The 18,978-nt window shown below is 41.3% G+C and overlaps 1 protein-coding gene across 3 annotated transcripts in view; it reads right to left on the reverse strand.

Moving 5' to 3' along the window:
• The window catches only part of TSPAN4 (tetraspanin 4), a 1,526,404-nt gene that overhangs the window by 688,268 nt on the left and 819,158 nt on the right, over positions 1-18,978 (reverse strand). For all 3 annotated transcript variants that reach the window (XM_077459853.1, XM_077459838.1, XM_077459848.1), the window contains one exon: positions 16,180-16,242. The gene's annotated coding sequence lies outside the window, so the exon portion shown is untranslated. The remainder of the gene's footprint in view (positions 1-16,179; positions 16,243-18,978) is intronic.

The raw sequence follows: 18,978 nt of genomic DNA on the forward strand, positions 1-18,978 counted from the left end.
GCAGGCAAAAGAGCAAGATTCTCTTTATCAATGCAAAGGAAACATAAGTCAGTAGGTGGGATAAGCATCCAGTCCTGAAAGATTATTATATAGCAGGGATACTATATCAGCTCAAAGGTCCGCTTGACCAGCCTGCAACCAAACCATGGTGCCAATTAGAACAGGCATGGCTGTTCCCCTATTCACAATGTCCCTCCCGATTGCACACAACCTGTCGCATACAAATATCTCAATAGACCACCCCACCATACAAGCATCATTATATGCATGGACATAATTAAAAGAAGCAACACATCCAAATGTACACTCTACCAATGTCCCCATTCCTCTGGACACCCTACATTGGCTAATCCCAAACATATCCCTGACTCACTGGCTGAGAAAGGAAATACATCTTTTAAAAGATATTATGAAGGATGACAAATTGATGTCATTCTCGGATATTCAAGATAAATTCTGTATACCTTCCTCAGAATTTCTGACACATCTACAGATATCCTTCATATATCAAAAACTGAATACAAATAATACCCCAATCCCTACACAATTTTGGAAACATCTTAATTCCACTAATCCTAAAGCGAAAGGTATCTCCCTGGTGACTTACTCAACTCCAAGTCAGTCTTTGTTAGGACCTGGGCTTGAACCTGGGAACTCTGGTGTTTCTGGCAGTGACTCTGCTTGCTGAGCCACCTGGAATGCTGGACAGCTCCTTGGACAATTCCTTGAATGATCTTGTCTTGAATCTTGTTTGCCTTGAACCTTGAACTTTTTGCTCCTCCCATGAACTTCCTGATTTAAACCATGTCTCTGCACTTCCTGGTTGCCAGAATATTGTGCCTTCACCAGCCAATATCTTGCTCCTGTCTTTCCTGCTGCCGACCGTATCTTCACTACCATTCATTACAGACATTTGGCTTGTTCCTTGACTACGCTTCTGCTGAATCCCAACCTGCAACTATTTGTTACCAACTTTTGGCTTGTCTCTCAACTACGCTTCTGCTTGATCCCTACCTGCTATATCTGCTACTGGACCCCGGCTTGCTCACCCCCTGGTGGGGCTATCCTGAGGACTGCAACCTGGCACTAACACGCAGCAAAGCCCATTTCCACCATCAGCAGCTATGGTGAATACCGGTTAGTGCTTAGAGAAGGTGTCATCAGCCAGGGTGACCTGTGTGAATACCTGCTCTGCTGCTATAGCTACTGGCCCCTGAGCCTGACTCCAGATCCTGACAGTCTTTATTAAATCCAACCCACTAGTTAAGTGGGAAAAATAATTAGGCAAAGTTTTTACAGAAAAACAATGGATCTCAGCGACTAAATGTAACCATCAATTCTCTAGGTTCTCGAACTATGACGAACTAGCACAAAAATTTCATGCAAGATGGCACTATACCCCATACATAGTTGCTAAATTTTCAGAAGCCAACTCAAATCTTTGTTGGAGTGGCTGCGGACAGGTGGGGACGCTGATCTATATGGTGTGGGCGTGTCCTCACATTCGTGGTTCCTGGTCAGAAGTTTTTATACTGATTGTAAAGTGTGATCTTTGTAAAACCTTCTATTGAGAAAGCAATCCTGAGTATTAACATGTCAGAGTACTCATTGCTGGTAAGATCTATAACAATGCATATTATATTTGCTGGCAGATTCCCAATGATGAGTAAATGGAAAACCAATGAGATCTCCAGTGTGAGAAAACTACTCACAAAAGTCCATACTACGGCAGAATATGAAAGGATATAGGCTTACAGGGACGGTTCTAATGTAAGATATCTCTCCAATTGCTCAATATGGAATTCCCTGAATCTTCCCCGATTGTAGTCCTGCAATCTATAATACTGTGAAGTCTTTATTCCCTCCCCCTTCTCCCTCTTCCCTTTCTTTATTCACTTTACTGCTGACACGTTAAAATGTCATCACTATATGACTGATTTATGCAATTGTTCCTTAACCACTTCAGCCCCGGAAGAATTTACCCCCTTCCTGACCAGAGCACTTTTTGCAATTTGGCACTGCATCGCTTTAACTGACAATTGCGCGGTCGTGCGACGTGGTTCCCAAACAAAATTGGTGTCCTTTTTTTCTCCCAAATAGAGCTTTCTTTTGGTGGTATTTGATCACCCCTGCAGTTTAGTGCCTCACTTTATCAGAAAGGGATCAGACATGGCTGAATTTACTCTTAGTCTAGCTGTGGGCTTAGAGTAGAGTAGTTGCACCCACCCGATAAAGGTGCTACCAAAACCGAATTTTGCTAAAACTTCCAGCAGGTATGACCTTTCGACTGAGTCAAATGCCTTGTGTGCGTCCAAGGCCAATACGGCCCGAGATCCCACATTATCAGGAGCAACTTGCAGATTAGTAAAGAGCCTACACAAATTGATGGAGGTCGATCGCCCAGGGATGAACCCAGTTTGGTCTGCTCCAATGATAGAAGTGATGACTGTGTTCAGTCGCCGGGCGAGCACCTTGGCCAGAATCTTGATATCTGAATTAATGACCGAAATCGCTCTATACGATTTACAGAGCAGGTGATCTTTATGGGGTTTGGGAATGAGGACAATCAGCGCCTCTGACATAGAGGGCAGCAACTGTCCCGTTCATAGCAAAATGATATACCCTCAGTAGGTGAGGTATCAGTAGTTCTCTGAAGTGCATGTACCAATCGATGGGGAATCCATCCAACCCTGGAGTTTTATTTCTGGCAAAAGATTGTATGGCTTCCCCAATTTCTTCATTCATTAGAGGGGCATCAAGAAGTGAAGATGATCCTGAAGTCTTGGTAGCGAGATATCAGATAGGTAATCATCCAGTTCCACAATCATGTAATGAGCTCTGGTAGTGTACAATAGAAGAGCCAGGGGTGCCAATATACAGTGCAGAAGGAGCCTGGGTGTACCAAGATGGCCGCTGGCTTCAGAGTAGGCCGAAGCCGCGGCCTTTCCTGTGGGCCTGAGGCTCAAAATAAATCCCCTGTATCTCCCCAGCCTCTGTACCCATCCGGGGGTGAGCCACTATCGGCGGATGGGGTTATGGCACCGCTCATTCCGTGGAGCACGACACTGGGGCTCAGGGAGTGCCGGAGGCTTCACAGGCCTCAAGATGGCGGCCAGTCACGGGTGTATGGAGACGGCCGCGGCCAGATTACACTGCGATCGGCCGGCTGGACTCCACAATTTAAGCTGTGGTTGCTGCAGGGTGGGTCAAGGAGCAGGCAGGACGAGGATGGGGGCTCACCAGGAAGGATGTGCTGCAGGATGGCGATGGATTCGCTCGGATTGAGCGGAGCTCCTCGGCTGTGCGTCTGTCTCCTCTCACAGTTGTGTCCTTTTTTCCATCTTACTTATCATTACCCTTAAGCCTCCTAGTTGGTCACTACAGCATACTTAATATATTGTATTTGATTCTTTATTAGAGGGCACTGTGACTGAGAAAGCTACAAATGTAATCCACATTCACAAACTATTCTTGTTTTAAACACTAATTTTGCTTATGCACCCTTCTTTACTGGAATTGTGCTTGCTGACTACTGCTGTAAATTAAGCATACTTTCAGAAATAGAGGGGTTACTAGTTTTTTTTTAACAATTAACAAAATGGAAAGTAAATAAACAGAGGAGAAATCAAATCAATATTTGTGGTGACAACCCTTTGCCTTCAAAGCAGCATCAATTCTCCTAGGTACACTTTTTTTGAAAGAACTTAGGAGGTAAGAAGTCCAAACTTAATCTTGGAGAACTAACCACAGATCTTTTTGTGGATGTATGCTGCTTTAAATCCTTCCGTCTCTTTATGCAAAACCAGACAGACTTGATGATGTTGAGATCAGGGTTTTGTGGTGGCCAAACTATCACTTCTAGAATTCTGTGTTCATCTTTACACTGAAGATAGGTCTTAATGGCTGAATGTTTGGGGTCGTTTTCCTGCTGCAGAATACATTTGGATCCAGTCACATGCCTCCATGATGGTATGGAATGATGGATAAATATTTGCCTGTATTTCTCAGCATTGAGGACATCATAGATCCTGACCAAATCTCCAATTTAATTTGCAAAAATGCAGCCCAAACTTGCAAGGAACTTCCACCATGCTTTGCTGTTGCCTGCAGACACTCATTATTTTACTGCTCTCCATCCCTTCAGCAAACAAACTGTATCCTGCTACAGCCAAGTATTTACATTTTTCATGAATCAGTCCAGAGCACCTACTTTTTCTGCACTCCTAATTTTATGAATTTGTACACAGTTGAGTCATTTAGCCTTGTTTCCACATCAGAGGTAAGATTTTTCTGGTTGCAATTCTTCCATGTCGACTACATCTGGCCAGCCTTCCCAGGACACTAGATAGGTTTACCTGGGTCCAGGGGTCAAGTCCTGGGGAAAAAAGTGTGGGAACTCCCACCCAAGATCCACTCTCCCACAAAAAAAAAAAAAAAAATGATACGCTCATATGCATGAATGCTTCAAAAGTGGTATTTTTCATCCAATTTTCGTATTGTGTGTATGAAGCTTAACTGTTAGTACATTTAAAAAAAAACAATCCTCAATAAACATAAATACGGTAATTCTCTGAATAATCAGCATTCATTCAATTATTCTTCAATGCAAATGTGAACATCGTGTTCTGATCTTTATTGGGGAATTTTATTTTGTATATAGAGTGTTTATGTGGTGAGTTTACAATTTTCATTTAACAGAGTTTGGATAACACAGGGTTAAACGGAAAGGTCATAAATTAACTGCACATTATCTGGACAGAATGCTTGGGGAGATAGTGATGTCTTCCTGCTTAGGAGCTTGGAGGGCTGCAAACTCTGTAGGGCTCCAACACGCACTCGCTGCTATGCCAACCCTTTACATTTCCACATAAATTTTCCTCCTGGCATTAAACTTTGCCAGGTATTGTGCTCAACTTACCACCCCAAGCTGATGTTCCTCCCTCAGCTCACCTCTCTCCCTGCATGTCCTGTGAGCAGAATAGCTGTGCTCCTCCTCTGGGTTCTCCCATCATATGGCACTGAAGATAGAGGAGGGGGGGATTCAGCGGGACACACAGAGCAAGTATGCAGGAGACTGGGGGGGGGGAAGAAGATGAGGAGACAAAAAATCAGGAGGGGCTGGTGGGGAGGAGCACATCACGAGAGGTCTGACTAAATACAATCTCTTAGCAGCAGGGACCTGATCAACCCATCAGCTAGCTGTGATTGACAGATAGATCGAAGCAGAAACTGTCATGGGGCCCTCTACTGCCAATGCCTGAATGGTCAGGTGTGCGGCACTTTCTATTACGAGTTGTGTTGGCAGCTGCTGGTGTAGCACCAGCCACACAGCTCGCATACTTCAAAGTCTTGCAGGACACGGCTGCTAATGGGAACTGAGTTCCTGTTGTGGAAAAAGTACAGAAACTCCGTTCCCATGCGTTCCCGCAGGACTGGAGCCCTGCCTGGGTCCCTCTGGTTTCCACAAGTTCTGTGCTTATGGCACTGCTGGATATCTTCTGATGTCGAAGGGAAGTAAGCATGACGTGTCTTTCATCTTCTGCATTAAGTTCCCTTGGCCAACCATTCCGTCTATGGTCCTCAACATTCCCCATTTCTTTGTGCTTCTTCAAAAGAGTTTTACACAAAAGTAAAGTGTATCTAAAGAAAAGAAAAATTGGGATGAAGTACGGGGAAGTAATATTCACTGACAGGTTTTTATCCTGTGTCCCTGCTGGGGTGATTTACCCTCTCTTTTTTTCCTGGTGACCAGTGCCAAGGCAACAGAAAATGAGGGGAAATCCAAAATTTCAGGTTGCTACCTGAGAGGAACCTTTTCCAGTAACACCTCTTTAAGAGAGTATTTTGCTTAATTTGATAGATTTGTTCTAACTTTCTGTTGTGAGAACAGCATAGAATGTGAAGTGAAATCTCCATAGAGGAATACAGATGGCATAAAACAGCCAGGGATTTTCTCTCTACTCTATGCCAAAAAAATTGGGATTTGATATACTGAAGCATCTAAAATTATTACAAATAATAGCCTAGGAACATAATTCCAATCATGGATATTCTAAAACAGGATATCACCTTAGAATAGGCATTACTGATATGACAATGGAGATATTTATCTATCTTTACATATCAAGGTGTCAAACATTCCTGTAGATCCTCAGATGAACTACAAAACACTGTACAAGAACTACATCTTATCGAAAAATCTTCAACTAGACCCTGTCAACGCACAACATCCAGCTCCCTTCAAGAATGATGAACCTGTAGACACAATGAACTGAATGACTTTCACTCCTCATCTTGAAGCTTATTCAATCTTGAGGCTTAGGCCGTGTACACACGGGCGGACTGTTCGCCCAACTTTGTCCGCTGAACAGTGTTTGGGCGGACAGTCCGCTCGTGTGTGGGCTTTCAGCGGACAGTTTCAGCGGACAGTTTGACGAACAAGGTTTTACGGAATTTCCGAAAAACTGTCCGCTGAAACCTTGTTTCAGCGAACAGTCCGCTCGTGTGTAGGCTTGTTCGTCAAACTAAGTTCCGCGCATGCTCAGAAAGGATTTACACGCCGAAAGTTATAATGCAGTGTATAGGACGTCGTATTTTTCGTCCCGTCGTACGTGCCGTTCACGTCATCGCGCACGGTTTCAGCAAACTGTTCGTCCGTCGTGTGTGGCCATGTCCGTCCATGCTAATTTTGAGCGGACTGTTTGCCGAAACTGTTTGACGGACAAAGTTGGGCGAACAGTCCGCGCGTGTGTACGCGGCCTTAGTCTTTCTTTGGTCAGTAATTTACCACCTTCAGTATAATCTCACTAAACTTATTTAAATGAATATTCTTCTATTCAATTTTAAACTTCCCCTTTATCCCTCAGAACCTCATATAAATATATTTTATGTTTTATCTAGTTCCTATGACAAGTAATATTGCTATGCAAGCCATACCGTTTCTTATTTTTCCCTAGGGTTACCTGTAGGTATTTATACTCACCTTACAGTATAGTTGTTAATAGCTAATTAATCCTTTTTTAATATTTTTTTTACCCTTGCTCATTATTTTTTTTTTAACAGCTGTCCAAGTATTTCTTTTTCTGTATATAGATCTAGGCCACTGGGGTCTCAAGAGATTATCACTGCTCCCCCTATATTTCTGTCCTAGGACAAACCTTAATTCTGACCTATTGCTATTGGAAGACCTCCTTGGATAGATACTAGGCCTCAGAGTTAGCGTTTTTTTTTTTTGTTCTTTTTTACGCACTCAGTACACCACCTTTTTACTTTTCTTATTCACACAATTTACTTACTATTATTTGACTATATGACTCTTACTCTCTCTTTCTTCCTTTTTATTCTGCCTCTACTCCCCTCTTGGTTCTTGACGACGTCTAAGGAGACAAAACGCTTCGGGAGGTCTCCACTGTTGCCATTCTTTATGTGAGAAGCGCTTAATCAACTGCATAAATGTAAGTTTGATAACTTTTTAATAAATTTATTTGTTTTACGGAATGACGCTATTTTGCCCCATTCTTTTGTCCTGTATGGCCTTCTTGGGGAGTGTGACCTGTTCTGCGATTACTGGTTCCGTGCTTAACCTGGCCTGAGAAGTGTTTTCCAGCGTTAAGTCCCAAGTTCCAATATTTGCTGGCCGGAGCGCCCCTCAGTTGTATTACATCAAAGCGTAATTGACCCTTGGAGCGTATGTTCGCTTGGGTCAATAGGAGTCGGTAAGCCTACATCTGTTTAGGGTGGTGGTATCGGCACCAGGGTGTTTGCATTCAATATTTCTGTGAATTGGAGGACATCTTGATTTTTCTATTTGCACCAAGGGGGACTGCGTCTGGTTTTCCACTAAAGGACTTTTATTCTCTTTATATATATATATGTTCACATTGCAACTGTATAAATTGCTTTTTTCTTTTGTTAATAACTGTTGGAATTTATATTGGGCAAAACACACGGGTCACACTTGTTATATTTTGCACATATTTGTTTTTCTACTTTAGCGCAACACTTTTTTCTTATATTCTATTGAACTAAAATATAAATTTTTAGTGTGTTAGCTGCTTTTTTTGTGTTTTTCTGATAGCGCAGTGTTTTGGTTTTGATTTGGAAATTCTCTATAACGTGACTTGTTATTATTAATAAATAATTTTATAAATGAAGTGAATAATGTTTCCCTAAATAGTTTATTCGCTTATCCCCAACTTTTCACAGCCTCTGCCAAGACTAAACAACGAGGGGTGCTAATAGTGTTTCATCGTGCTACACCCTTTTTCCTTCTGACAGAAATCAAAGACCCAGAAGGTTGTTATCTTATACTCACAGGATATCTACTCGATTCTCTAATCACAGTGGTATCCTGCTATGCTAACAAACCCCATCCTCATTCTTCACCCACTTATTACAGGTAATTGATACTCATAAAATGGACACATTTTTAATCTGTGGAGATTTGAATCAATCCTTTATCCTTTTTTAGATAAATCCCTAACTCCTACTCTAGTACTTAGTCTCGTAAGTTCCAACAATTTCTTCAACAACACCATTAAAATTGCATGTACTCCCTTTGTGGAGAATCACAGAAGTTAGAGTTAGAACTACAGAAAAGGTGGTGTTTTGAAGGGGTCTGTAGCTTACACATTTATTTAAAATGTGTGCAGACTAAACCCCTGTCTACTGATAGATGGGTCAATTGGGACTCAGACTGGTTGGTAAGTTGAGCTTGGTAATTTCTTTGAGTTTGTTTGACATACGTTGTTCTTCCAGTGCTCCTTGCTGCTAAGACCAGTTATAGGTGAGGGCAGTGGCCATCTGTATCCCAATTATACAAACATTTTGGATTCAGGTTATAGGATTCTTACATGATGACATGAGCTCTCTCTGAAATCTAGACAATGTCTACTTTGTCTTGTCCCAGATCCTGACACTGATTAATTCCTTACTATTTTTCTACACAAAACATTATTTATAGCAAGGAAAGTAATAGTGCAGAACTGGATGTAGGCACTGCCTTCTACCTTCCAGGCATGGTTGAGGGATGTTAATGTTACCCTCCCCTACAAGAAATGGTTTTATGTACATAGAGGTTGTCCTTCCAAATACAACAAGATTTAGGACTGCTGGTTGGCACAACCCAGCACCTGTGAATGATTCCTAACTTAACAATTCCGTTGATCTTTATCTTTGGGTGCATTGTACACTACATGATTTTCTAGCAGTTCCTTCTCCCCCACATCTGTTTGGGAGCAGCTCCAGGGGTGGCTTTGTGATTTTTGTAGGGGCACAATTGTTTCCCCATCATCATCATCCTTGTTCTTATTACACTGAAGTATAATGCTTGGATTTAGTGATGGCGGACTCTGCTGGTATATACGGTATTTGTTTAACATTTGTATGATTATCCTCATGTCCTAATCTATTGATACTCTGTATCTCTAATTGGTTTACCGCTTATGTATCCTAATGTTAATTTTTCTATTGGTAGTATGTCATGAACGATTGTTTCTATTACGTATTATTGTAATATATTTACAATTGCTTTTCAAAAATTAAAAAATGTATTTGGTAATAAAGAAAAAAAATATAGTATCCCCGATTAAAGTGGTTCTCGCTTCAAAACTGACTTTCCTGGATCCATTAAAAAGCCATTTTGATGGGCTGTCTACTTATTTAAAGGCAAGTGCAGTAAGTATTTTCCGACCAGAAATCCATAAAGCATTGCTCAGAGAAATATTTCAGGCATAGTTCTCTAAAGCAGAGTGTGTTGTGCAAGTAAGCATTCGTTTGGCGGATAAATATGCACACTTCTAGATAATGACAGAGTATGCAAAATTGCATTTTCCTTCTACAAACAAGCCAGCATAGGCTGGGTAAAAAATGCACTTGTCTCGTGCTCAAGAACATACAAAATTGTTGGGAGGGTTAAATTACTAGCTGTGTTTTAAAAAATAATACTTTTCCTCTGTGGCTGAAATCACATTATTATGCGGTATCATATGTACAATTAGTGAGCCAGTGCTTTCCCCATCACTCACCTGACAACATTTTTACAGCTCTGTAACTATACATCTACACAGTGAAGTTTTTGTAAGGAAATAATTTTCAAAACCTATGCCAGTGTGAAATTAATTCATATGCAAACTCCAATAAATAATTCAGGATTATATAGCAAAATGTACTAGAAAATGCATTTATCGCATCTCCTGTCCCTATCCAACCCTAGACCTAATGCATTCTTAATCAGTGAATGGGATTTTGCAAAATAAATAACAGTTATAGCATTTATATTTAAGTTTAGGTACATATGACCAGAGTGCAGACTTGCCTTTAAGAAGGCAAAACATTTGTTATGGTACATATACCCACAAGCAAAGGTTCTACTACTACCTATCATTTTAGGCTAAATCTATAATACAAAGTTCAAAATCCAAAAATGGATCAACAGCACACAATGTGTGTGTGTGCCTAGCAATTGGGCTCCCACCCAGCCATCATATTACAATAGGCCAACCAGGAAGGGGTTAAAGTGTATCCAAACTCAAAAACAAAATGTAATACATCTTCCAGCTTTTTGCAATCCTTAGCCCTTGTACACACGGTCGGAGATTCCGACAACCAAATCCGTCGGAGTAATTACGACGGATTAATTCCGGAAGATGTCCGGAAGTGATGTTGTATACACACGGTCAGACTAAGTTGTCGGAAAATCCGATTGTATATAACGTGATGACGTTATTTCGTTACGACGGGACTACGTTCAGGCTAGTAGCCAATAACTTTGGTCTATTATTTTGATCTGAGCATGTGTGGCACTTTGTCCGTCGGAGTAGGTTACACATGATTGGAGTATGTCCGATAGGAGCATTTTGTCGGAAAATTTTACCGGCAAGTTGGAAAACTTGGTCCGTCGGATATACCGACGGAAACAGTCCGATGCAGACCACACACAGTCGGAATATCCGACAAAACGGTCCGATAGGAAACATTCCGTCGGAATCTCTGACCGTGTGTACAAGGGCTTAGATGTAAGTGGCTTTCTTTTCCCACAAATGTTACTTTTTTTTGCTTGTAACACACTTACTGATCTAGAGTGACAACACTCACTTACATATTGTATCTTTTGGACAAGTAGCATTATCCCCCTAGAATAGGAAGTGTGTTAGGACTGCAGAACAGTATCCCTCTCCTCATCTCCATAACACATTGTAGGTGGGAAGTGTTTTGTAGTTCACGGGGATGACCAGGGCAGGGCTAATAAGACTATTTGGGACAACAATACACAGCACACAGGACAGTACTGGATTCCTGTAGGTATATATTTTTTGCACTGAAGCTGAGGTTGAAAGGTTTAACACTGTGTAATCACAACCCCTTAAAATCACAACAAACTATGCCTTTCCTGCAAATGACTGTGGCACTATAAACCTCACTTTTTTATTTACTACAGAATTTCAGCATATTTGGACCCCATTTTCATTTTAACCCTGGGCTCTATTTTGTTTAAGCCAGCTCTGCATCAGACCCATATTCCAGCTCTTATGTTTCTAGTGCAGATAGAAAATGTATGGAAATATGAGAATGGATAATATTAGAGGCAGAAAAAACAACTTCTTTTGCCTTCAGTGTTTGCAAATATGTTAAACTTTTCCATAAAAAAAAATACATGTTTGTGCTTACCATAAAATCTATTTCTATTTCTTGAAGTTCATTTAGATACACAGGATTCAGAAACTATTTGGTTTGGATACTGTCAAACAAAAAAACAGTTAACAGTGGTAGAAAAGCAATACAAGGAAAAAGTTTAAAGACAAAAAGGTATAGGACCTGTGTCCATCAATAAACTCCAAGAAATAAATAAACTCAGTTTTCTTTCTTGTTCACTGAAAGAATGTGTGTTAACAGAAGACCAGGTAGCGGCCTTATAAATATGGGGAACCGTAGCCTAATGTAGAATATCGCAAAAAGCACTCACTGTAGAGTGCACCTTCCTTAATAGGAAAGGATGGAACCATATCCTTAAGGCCTTAAGTTTGGATGCCAACCTGTCTAAGCCACTGCGAAATGGTGGGAGTCAGTCATTCTAATGGAAGCAATTGCTTCGAGATAAACATGCACAGCACTTACTTCATCCATACAATAAGGAGAGATTATCTGCTGATGTACTGGAGCTGCACAAAGGAATGGAAGAACAATGTCTTCGTTAAGTAGAAAAACTGAAACCATCTGGGGAATATGAAGGAGGCTCTGAGCCTCAACAGTACTTTGTCCTTAGGTACTGTAGAACCAAAAATAGTTCTTTACAGGACAAAATGGCCAGCCCAAAAGTGATGGCGACAAGGAAAGCAGCCTTGTGAGTAAGAGTGAAAAGAGGAATGTTCCCAATAGGTACAAAAATCTTTTTATGAAGTGCCAAGAGAACCAAAATGCCGATCCTACGAAGATACAGGTGAATGCACCAGGAAAGTTACAAGAGACAACCTAAACAAGTCTTTATCAAAGTAGGTGTAAAAAGGTGAGGATTGGTCTTATGGAGTATTTCTGGTGATGAAGGCATCTTTCCTCGCAGGAAGCCTAGAAAGCCTTCCATTTGCAAAGGTAGGTTATGCTGGAAATAGACCTGGCTTTTATCATCATGGGAATAACAGATGCAGGCATACATGTGTCCCTGAAGACTTGGACCTCAACAGCTATATCATCATAACTTGGAAAGTCCCGATGATCTGGAGCAATGTGTGAGAAGTTTGATCAGGTTAAAGGATAATGTCACCTTTTAAAAATAAAATAAATGCACATCTTTTTGCATTTATTATTTTTTTTACTTGGAACCTGGAAAGTATTGCAGACTCCTGCAGATTTGTCAGTGTATCTGTCTGCTCATACCTAATATGCACAGGCAGATACATACTGACAGGAAAAGTGAATGAGCTACCAGAGCGCTCAGCAGCACCATGACAGTTCATTAAAACTACAAGCCAACAGCTGCAAAGGCTGTTGGGACTTGTAGTTTCCAATTAACTGAGGACTGTGAATGAATGACATGGCCGGGTACACTGGAGATACAAACTAAGGGCAACATTCTGGGCAGTCTCAGACCCTCAAATGGTTGCACTGCAAATAGCACCAAAAATGTCAGTGGACATGAGTTGGAAGGATTCATTACAGCAGAATTTGTCGACCTGTGTCTAGAATCTGAGGTAGAATGAGGTAGCTCCTGTGCTCAGCCTACAAGCCTACTCACAAAGCGAGTCTTCAGGGACTTAGTCACACCAGACGCTCTGCAATGGGTCTGGATCCAGAAAATACACTATGGCCGCGTACACACGGGCGGATTGTCTGTTCAACTTAGTCCGCTGAACCGTGTTTCAGCGGACAATCCGCTCGTGTGTGGGCTTCAGCTGACTTTTTCAGCGGACTGTCTGACGAACAAAGTCTTACGGAATTTCCGAGATTTTGTCCGTTCAAACTTGGTTTTGTCCGTCCAAACTTGGTTTCAGCGGACAGTCCGCTTGTGTGTAGGCAAGTTGGACGAACTAAGTATGGCGCATGCTCAGAAAGGATTTACACGGCCGAAGGTTGCATTGCAGTGTATAGGACGTCGTTTTTCTAGTCCCGTCGTACGTGCTGTACACGTCATCGCGCACGCTTTCAGCGGACTGTCTGCTCATCGTGTGTGGTCAAGTCCGTTCATGCAAATTTTGAACGGACTGTCTGTCGGATTGTCTGACGAACTTAGTTGGCCAGACAATCCGCCCGTGTGTACGCGGCCTATGACTAACAAACACTGTATATTCAAGTCTGGAAAGTGCCACAATGTAGAGCCCAGTGCCTGAAGGCCACCTTTCAGGCTGTCCAGGCTGGGGTCCTGGGGTCCACAAGCTAAGGTTGAGGATACACAAATTCAGTTAGCTGCAACAAAAAGGCTAGCTCAAGCAGAAAGAAAAAAAATCTTGAATGAATAAAAAAAATGAAAGGTGCATAAAAAATGTCCAACTGGCAAACCCTTATACAAAAGGGAACTAAGTGAACCAAGTATGTGAAAAACTTCTATGCTCTTCAAGGGAATTGGGTGAACAAAATATAAGGCAACTTCAGTGCTCTTCAAAACACAAATGCCCTGTACACACGGTCAGACTTTCAGACGGAAAATGTGTGATCGGACTGTGTTTTTGGAAATTACGATCGTGTGTGGGCTCTATTAGCATTTTTCTGTCGGAATTTCCGACACACAAAGTTTGAGATCTGAATATAGAATTTTCGGACAACAAAAGCCGATCGCTTAAATTCCGATCGTGTGTAGACAATTTTGACGCACAAAGTGCCACGCATGCTCAGAATAAATGACAAGATGAAAGTTATTGGCTACTGGCCTCTTTATAGTCCCGTTGTACGTGTTTTACGTCACCTCGTCTTGAAGGATCAGATTTTCTGACAACGTTGTGTGACCGTGTGTATGCAAGACAAGTTTGGGCCAAAATCTGTCGGAAAAAAGCCGATGGATTATGTCGTCAGAATGTCTGACCGTGTATACAGGACAAAAGACTTTAATATCCTATCACCACGTAGATTCACTTCTTACAAATAGAAGTAGTTTCAAGCATTGGATTATAATCCCACCATGCTCCAACAGACTGCTGTAAAACATGCTTTGGGATACCTTAACCATTTGACCTCTGGAAGATTTACCCTTCATGACCAGGCCATTTTTGGTGATATGGTACTGTATTAATTTAACTGACAATTGCGCGGTCATGAAATGCTGTATCCATATGAAATTTATGCCCTTTTCCCCAAAAAATAGAGCATTCTTTTGGTGGTATTTGATCACCACTGTGGTTTTTAAATTTTGTGCTATAAAAGAAAAAACTCTGCCAATTTTGAAAAAAAAAAAAATATTTTTTTATTTTCTGCTATAAAACATAGCCAAAAAAAAAGAATTAAATTTCTTCATAAAATATAGATCAATATGTATTCCGGTAAATATTTTTGGAAAAAAAATAAAAAATCACAATAAGCACATATTGATTGGTTTGCCCCCAATGTAAAGCCACATGAATTACAGGGATGTAATTCCATCAACAATCACACCTAACACCAGCTGATGTGTACACAACACATTCCCTTTGTTAAACAGTAAGTTCACCTTTGTACACTTTTTTTTTTCTAAATTACAGTTCCCCATGTACCAATAAAGCATTCATGTACTTTTTTTGCATAAATGCTTTCCATTAAATCCACAGTCACTTACTTTTCCTGTGCTCATCCATGAATCCAGATGTTTCCATTAGTAATGTCTTTCTTCCTCACAGACTAGAGATCATGAAACAGGAAGGAGTTGACCAGCTGACCTCATTAGCACACACCCTGCATCATCACCCACCTATTCCCAGCTACATGTTTTTTAAATTGGTGCAGTAACACAAGAGCAACCAGGCTCCATTCACATCTGTGTGTTTCCTAGCATTTCAGAAATGCACTGCACCAAAAATCGCAGTAAAAAATGCACCAAGCTCCTCTCTAAAAAAAATTGCCATGAAGCTTCATTGGAGCAATTGTTGTGTGTAGGGCATTCAGGTGGATGGGCTGCCCTATGTATGATGAGTGAAAATGCTCAAACACCTCCCCCCTCACAAAAAAAAGACGCATGTGGGAATGCGAGTTCAATGATGTCCCCCCTGTCTGTTTACATTAAAGCAACTGGAAATCCAGGCATGCCAACAGTCACATTAGACCAGTGGGTATGTGGATCACAAGCATATTAGGTTTTGCCTCTAACCTACCTCTGACTCAAACCCAGCTCTCATGCCTACTTAAAAACATATATTAGCTGATCTGGTTTGATCTGGGAGAAATGTCAAGTCCTTTAAGTGAAAATTATACAAAGCCAGCCTGTTGTTACATACATATGCAGGCAGGAAACAGTTAAAACAGACATCTTCAGTAGTAAAGGGTCAGTAATAGTAGTTTTTATTTTTCTCTTTGTACAACTTACCTTTAGGAAAGTTACTTCTCTCAGCAACCAGAATGAAAGTATCCAACCCAATTAATAACAAGACCATGGAAGGGCAGTATCATAACATCAATTGGCAAAAAAACACACCAACATGATATTTTGAGATGACGCAGCATAGTAAATGGAATGATAGCAGTCCCCACATATGGCTAATGATTATGAATATAAAAGATACTTACATTGTTTCAGTGGATAAATGTGGACCACTCTACTAATATTTCAAGCACACTACTGGCTTCTCTCTGTAGGAAAAATAAACATGATTAGCTTCAAAATGTGTATGCCTTGAAAGTAGACTTTCTGCTTTTTCATGTAATTGAAATATTAAGCACAAACAAAAAAAAGTTTTTTTTAAAATAATCTATAAATACTTAAAGTAGAAAACATGTTAGGACAGTTTTTTTATATAGTTGTCTAGTTTCCTGCTCAGGTTTGCCCACATCTTCATGTCCACCCATTGGTATAGAAAGTGACAGACTGACGCACTTTGCCAACTGCCAAACGCGTGGCATAGTGTACCTAATGTCTTGAGATTGCGGTGCTTTCTATATAGGGGAAACTAAACAAGAATTTTAGCACCGCATCACCAAACATGTATATAGCATGCAGATTGGGAATCGCTATATTCCAGTCAGCAGACATGCACTACTCAGACATGACTATAGGGTACCCACGGTTACCTTCACTGCCCTGGACCGGGTTCACATTTCGGATCGGGGTGGAGATTGGAAAAAACTTTGCTCCAGCGTGAGCAGAGATGGATCTTACAGGCCACCACTTATCTAGGTCTGAATGAGTCCATCTCATATGCTTCCTTTTTTAAAAGGCTTTACATAAGAAAAAACGCAATAAGATTCCTGTTCTGCAACATGCTTTGAAATAATTAAACAATTTTGTTTTGAAACTAGACATGTAAATAGTTGGGAATACTGAATTAATACACAGCTCTCTTAAAACAAAAAGACAAGAATTTTTTTTGTCATTCTAACAAATGTGACCAAACAAATTAAATAATAAGTACAGTATTTGATGATAATGTATGTCTGACATTACTGTTTTACATATGTAATTTTGTCTATTGCAGATTGCATTGGGCTCGGGTTCTCCCTGTCGGCCTCCTTGGGTGGGTCTTGGCCCCTTTAAAGCTTCCTGGCAAGGTGGGGGGGATGTGACATTCTCGCATTCCCCCACATATGCTCTAACTGGCAGGTGAATTTACAGTGGGGACGGAAAGTATTTAGACTCCCTTACATTTTTCACTCTTTGTTATATTGTAGCCATTTGCTAAAATCAGTTCGTTTTTTTCCTCATTAATGTAAACACAGCACCCCATATTGACAGAAAAACACAGAATCGTTGACATTTTTGCAGCTTTATATAAAAAAAAAACTGAAATATCACATGGTCCTAAGTATTCAGACCCTTTGCTCAGTATTTAGTAGAAGCACCCTTTTGATCTAATACAGCCATGAGACTTTTTGGGAAAGATGCAACAAGTTCTTCAGACCTATATTTGGGGATCCTCTGCCATTCCTCCTTGCAGATCCTCTCCAGTTCTGTCAGGTTGGATGGTAAACGTTGGTGGACAGCCATTTTTAGGTCTCTCCAGAGATGCTAAATTGATTTTAAGTCAGGGCTCTGGCTGGGCCATTCAAGATCAGTCAAGGAGTTGTTGTGAAGCCACTCCTTCGTTATTTTAGCTGTGTGCTTAGGGTCATTGTCTTGTTAGAAGATAAACCTTCGGCCCAGTCTGAAGTCCTGAGCACTCTGGAGAAGGTTTTCGTCCAGGATATCCCTGTACTTGGCCGCATTCATCTTTCCCTCGATTGCAATCAGTCATCCTGTCCCTGCAGATGAAAAACACCCCCACAGCATGATGCTGCCACCACCATGCTTCACTGTTGGGACTGTATTGGACAGGTGATGAGCAGTGCCTGGTTTTCTCCACACATACTGCTTAGAATTAAGGCCAAAAGTTCTATCTTGGTCTCATCAGACCAGAGAATCTTATTTGTCACCATCTTGTAGTCTTTCAGGTGTTTTTTAGCAAACTCCATGCAGGCTTTCATGTGTCTTGCACTAAGGAGAGGCTTCCGTCGGGCCACTCTGCCATAAAGCCCCGACTGGTGGGGGGCTGCAGCGATGGTTGACTTTCTACAACTTTCTCCCATCTCCTGACTGCATCTCTGGAGCTCAGCCACAGTGATCTTTGGGTTCTTCTTTACCTCTCTCACCAAGGCTCTTCTCCCCCGATAGCTCAGTTTGGCCAGACAGCCAGCTCTAGGAAGGGTTCTGGTCGTCCTAAACGTCTTCCATTTGAGGATTATGGAGGTCACTGTGCTCTTAGGAACCTTAAGTGCAGAAGAATTTTTTTGTAACCTTGGCCAGATCTGTGCCTTGCCACAATTCTGCCTCTGAGCTCTTCAGGCAGTTCCTTTGACCTCATGATTCTCATTTGCTCTGACATGCACTATGAGCTGTAAGATCTTATATAAACAGGTGTGTAGCTTTCCTAATCAAGTGCAATCAGTATAATCAAAACACAGCTGGACTCAAATGAAAGTGTAGAACCATCTCAAGGATGATGAGAAGAAATGCACAGCACCTGAGTTAAATATATGAGTGTCACAGCAAAGGGTCTGAATACTTAGGACCATGTGATATTTCAGCTTTTCTTTTTTAATAAATCTGCAAAAATGTCAACAATTATGTGTTTTTCTGTCAATATGGGGTGCTGTGTGTACATTAATGAGTAAAAAAATGAAGCACGCATGCGCGGGTCACCCCAAAGTGCGTGCAACATGTGACGTCACGCACATTGCAGAGGAAATGACAACGGTCAGGGCTTCTGTCTTCCAGAACGCAGAGGGAGCTGCACGGTGGCCACTTTCACAGTGGCTTGGAAGCCATTATCTCGGGGGTAGGAGGGCGGTGCCTGCACTGGATCACTTGACCCCCCCCCCCAATCACAGAGGTAC

This window comes from Lithobates pipiens, unplaced genomic scaffold (assembly GCF_037356315.1).
Source record: "Lithobates pipiens isolate NorthernLeopardFrog02 unplaced genomic scaffold, aLitPip1_a1.2 Scaffold_10, whole genome shotgun sequence".
NCBI lineage: Eukaryota > Metazoa > Chordata > Amphibia > Anura > Ranidae > Lithobates > Lithobates pipiens.